This window comes from Coenobita brevimanus, chromosome 17, assembly GCF_032717465.1.
Source record: "Coenobita brevimanus isolate Jiangsu-jjx chromosome 17, ASM3271746v2, whole genome shotgun sequence".
In the NCBI taxonomy this organism is placed as follows: Eukaryota; Metazoa; Arthropoda; class Malacostraca; order Decapoda; family Coenobitidae; genus Coenobita; species Coenobita brevimanus.
Genome location: NC_136970.1, coordinates 34,636,653 through 34,641,885, shown reverse-complemented (window position 1 = coordinate 34,641,885; position 5,233 = coordinate 34,636,653). Strand labels below are relative to the sequence as shown.

General features: G+C 43.8%; 1 pseudogene; it reads left to right on the top strand.

Annotated features, from left to right (window-relative positions):
* The first annotated feature begins 4,834 nt into the window (after positions 1–4,834).
* On the top strand, positions 4,835–4,953 carry LOC145391264 (5S ribosomal RNA; annotated as a pseudogene).
* Positions 4,954–5,233: the final 280 nt, after the last annotated feature.

The following is a 5,233-nucleotide window of genomic DNA, read 5'->3' as shown; positions in this document are numbered from 1 at the left end:
GGAGACGTAAATTAACGAGACAACATTGCAAGGACATTGCAAGGTCCCTAATTTGCACAATTTTCAATTTTCCCAAGTGATTTTTGGCACGTATACACGGCACACCTTCCTCTACAAGATGCCAGGCAGGGACAATGCCTTACCCAACATGACCTCCTCCCCCCCCTGCATGACCTTTTCTCAGCAATTCACCTGTTATCAGTGACCTGGCCAGTAAAACCATGTCATGCCACGGTACGAAATTCAGGGCCCGAGTGATTCCCCAATCGATGACAATGTGGAGGACAAACATTAGACGAAGAAACAGTCAGAAATGATGATCAGGTAATGTGGCAAAAAAAAGGTCAGGAATGGTGATGATTTAGTGAGTGAAACAATGCTTATAATGCCTATACTACCGTTTGAAAACCAATATACTCTCGTACTACATATAAATTTGTACCAAATAAATAAATAAATACCGTTTATGAGTGGTGTAGAATAGTTATCCTCCCATTGAACTCGTTTTCTTTGCAGCCAGCCTGATAGAAAACCCTGTAAGGTAAGGACGTACTCCTACCTGGATTGAGTATTTTAAACCTCAGGTGAGCGATTTCTGTATGAATTTTCGATGTTTCTCACCAAAAGCAGATGTTTGAGCCAAAAAAAAAAAAAGGTCCAAAAAAATCAGGACTGGGGCGTACCACTGCCCAGAAAACGTCAGGATGGGGCAGGTTAAAGAGAAGCTCGATACCATACTCATAGAAAACAAACGTCAACACATCATGTTGTTGGGGGACCTTAACTTCCATTTAGAAAAGCAAGCTTATGACAGTCTAATAACAGTGCAGGGCCTAACTAACCATGTAACCTTCCCAACACATGAGCGTGGATACCATTGCAGTAGCCCTAGACATTCCTGGGGCCTTCGACAGAGTATGGCACTCAGGCCTTATCAAAAAACTCAAGGCCAAGGGCATCCAAGGCAGCCTGCTGATGTTACTGGAAGATGACCTTCAGGGGAGGACTCTACGAGTGGTCATCAATGGGCGAACTTCCAGACCAGCACCTGTACGAGCCTCGGTTCCACAAGGCTCAGTTTTGGGGCCGATCCTGTGGAACTTGTATATTGATGATCTTCTCTGACAGTTACCAGCAGTGAAGGCATTTGCAGATGACTGCACACTATCCTACTCCTACTGCCGTGGTGACAGCCAACATGCTATCACTGTCATCAACAGGCAATTGAAGCTGGTGGAGGAGTGGGGAAAGATGTGGCAGGTCAACTTTGCATCAGAGAAGACTCAAGCGATGGTGATATCCCGGTCTCCAGCTGCCTCTGAGGCCTTGTCTGAAGCATTGCAGTTTGGAGGCACGAGTCTGCCAATCCAGAATCAAATAAAAATTCTGGGGGTAACGGTAGACCATGAGCTACGATATGACCATCACGTGGATGCTGTTTCCCGACAGGCCTCCCAGCGGGTGTCTGCCCTACACAGGGCGACAGGCAGCCTTGATGAAAGGGGCATTAACACACTATACAAGGCTCAAATCAGACCCTACATGGAATATGGAGTCTTGTCGTGGATGTCTAGTGCTGCCACACACATGAAGAGACTGGATGCAGTACAGCGTCGTGTTGTGCGACTGGTGGAGACAGACAATGACCAGTCAAGTCTCTCCAGCATAACATCCCTGGATCACCGTCGGGATGTGTCAGCACTTGTGGTCTGTCACAAGGCTCAGGTGCAGCACACTTCCCACCTGGCTCCACTGTGTCTTACTTCTTGCACCACTCCAAGGGTCACAAGAACGGCGCAAACCTCTGATGAACGTGTGGCAGTACCTCGCTCACACACGTCACAGCATCAGCGAACCTACACAGCCAGGACTGCACGTCTGTGGAATGGTTTCACGGCAGCCACACTTGGTGTAACAAGGATGTCTACACACCATGTAAAGCTGGCAGCAAATAGATGGAGAAAAACACTCCCTACCCCGCTGCTGTTACCCACATAAAATAATGAAGCATAAACATATACTTTGCAATTCATTTTTGTTATATAACTCTAATAGTAAAAAAAGGAGATACATTAGATTATTATTGTATTGTGACCAAGTATTAAAATCATTTTAATTTACTGTATTGTACCCAAGTAACATGATTATTTTTTAAGTTCAGTCTTTTCAAATAGCCTCATGAGCCAAAGTGAGGCTTTAAGACTATGTAATAATACTTATGTAAAATGTTTAAATAAAAAAATAAAAAAATTCAGTAGGTAAAAAATCAAGAAAGTAAACCGTCAAACAACAGAGATATTTGGCACAGCATTCCAAGACAACATTCACGAGACGATGAAGTGGCAGAGAGTGAGAGGTACGTGGTTAGAAGTTAAATTCTGGGGAAAAATTGTTGAAAATTACGAACAGAAAACTAAATGCAAACACAAGGGGAAACAAGCAAAAGAAAACATGGTACGTAAAAATGAGAGGTTTTCAAGGAGAGATAGGATGAGGGGAGGGGAGGTGAAGGAAGAGGAACAGGAGAGAGAGAGAGAGAGAGAGAGAGAGAGACAGACAGATAGACAGACAGACAGAGACAGAAACAGAGACAGAGAGGGGGGGGAAATAATGAAAGACTAGAGGGCAGATGAGAAAGGGAAGGAGAATAAAATGAAGTAACAGAAAGAATGGGTGAGAAAAGAGGGAAAGGACGGGAATGGAGATGTAGGAGGAGAGGGGATGAAAGAGCGAGCAGGGTGGAGGAGGTAAGAAACAGGAAATGAGGGGAGAAAATGAGGAAGATGGAAAAGGAGGGGAAAGAAGGAGATAGGGAGGAGAGAGAGGAAATGAAGGATTCTAAATGGAAGGGGGAGAGGGGGAGGAAGGGAGGGAAGAAGGGTTAGGGAAGGAAGAAAAAGAGGTGGGTGATAAGAGAGGGCTGCTGTAATGCTTTGAATCCTGGTGACGCTCTGTTTACTTTTATTTCCAAACGATACTTTTCACATAGGTTAGACATCTCGAAGGAAGAGTTTAGATATACCTACAATAATATTAACCCCTTCAGTAGTAAGATTTTCTCAAAGTTAAATAAATTCTTCTGGCAGTAGGAAGAATTAAACACATATTCTCCCAGAGTAAAGAATTTTATATAATATTTTTGTCATCTGGCGATTTTCTTCAGCACAGGGTAAACATGTCAAACTAGAGAGATTATGTATAGCCCAGATAAAATTTCTTTAATACGAGAGACCTTTCTTCAGTTGCGCTGTTTGGTAACGACTAGAGTAAGCTAAGAGAGAGAGAGAGAGAGAGAGGTCGTGTAGGTCGCGAGGGAGAAAGAGATGCCACGTAGTGAAAGGAAGGAGGAAGGGAAGGAGACACTGGGGAAGAAAGGGAGGGAGGGAAAGGGAGGGTTAGTGCCACATGGGAAGGTGGGACAAGAGACGATACTGAAGGAATGGAAGAGGGCACGGAGGGGTGGGGAAGGTAGGAATAGAGAAAGGATGAATTTCGGGTCGGAAGAAAACAAAGTAGGGAAGAAAGAAGGAAATGAGAGAAAGAGCCAGTCAGGGGAAAAAAAAAAAAAAAAAGGAAATGTGTGTGTAAGATATGAGGGCATAGGAAGGGAATGAAAGTGAAAAGAACAGAAAAAAAAATATGCCAAACAGGAAGGAAACGAGGAAATAAATGAGGATTAATGTCACACTGAGACGAACATGGGGAAGAAAGAAGAAAACTACGGAGAGAGAGAGAGAGAGTCATTTGGGTAGGGGGGAGGAGGGAGGAAGGGGACAAAAGAGAGAGAGAGCTTGTTAGAGAGTGAAAGGGGGATGAAGGGAGACAGAAACGACGGAGGGAGGGAAGGCAGGGGAAGAATGGGGAGAGAGACTGGTGTTGGGTAACGAGGGAGGGAACAAAAACGTGACAGTATAGGACACAAGATGGGAGGGTACCAGATGTAGGGGAGAGAGAGAGAGAGAGAGAGAGAGAGAGAGAGAGAGAGAGAGAGAGAGAGAGAGAGGATATATGGGAGGTAATCAGATATTTTGGAGGGAAAAGCTAAGTCGAGAGAAAGGAAAAAACGGAGAGAAGGCGGTAGGGAAGCAAAGGGGAGGGGACGAAGGCTGTCTACCACGGAAGGAGGGAGAAAGAGGAGGGAGACAGGGAAGGTGTCAGATTACGAGAGAGGGAGGGAGGGAGAAAGGATGAAGAGTAGGAGAGAGGCAGAATGATAGCAAGAGGCAGAGTGGGAAGTAGAGGAGGGGGAAACAGGAGAGGAGGATAGAGGAAGGGAGGAGAGAGAGTGAGGCACGAGAGAGAGTGAGAGTGTGAGCAGGGAGGAATGGGAGAAATAGAAAGGCACACCTGTTTCCTACAAATCATGTTGTGTGTTTTCTCTCTCTCTCTCTCTCTCTCTCTCTCTCTCTCTCTCTCACACACACACACACACACACACACACACACACACACACGCACACTTTCTTATTTTCTGCTCTGCTCGTCCAATTAATCTTCGGCGCTAATCTTGCACTGTTTTCCCAGCAACATCCACCTTTCTATTTTTCCCCGTGTGCTTGTTCCTTTGTTTTCTTTCTTTCTTTCTCTCTCCCCCTCCCCTCCTCTCTGTCTGTCTGTCTGTCTGTCTGTCTGTCTGTCTGTCTGTCTCTCTCTCTCTCTCTCTCTCTCTCTCTCTCTCTCTCTATATATATATGTAAATATATATATATATATATATATATATATATATATATATATATATATATATATATATATATATATATGTATATATATATATATATATATATATATATATATATATATATATATATATATATATATATATATATATTTTTATATTTTTCATACCACGTTGAGTACACCGCTTCCCGTCCGATCAGCGAATTTAAGCAACGTTGGGTCTGGTTAGTACTTGGATGGGTGACCGCCTGGGAACACCAGATGCTGTTGGCATAACGTTCTCCCTACGTGTCAAGTGGGGTTGGTGGAGGATTAGTGTCCCTCCCTGTAAAACAATTAACTCTAAGCCCTTGGCCACCCCGTTTGGGATACAGGGCGTCTGGCAATGAATGATGTCATTCGCTTTCACAGTTGATCTTTTTTTTTTGTCATTAACTTCTGACGTTTAGAAATGAAGTTTCTTGTTAAATGCTTTAAAATCTTCATTCTGAACAGTAACCGAGACAGCCATACAAACTAAAAGACAGATGGACAAAGAGAAAGACAAACAAAT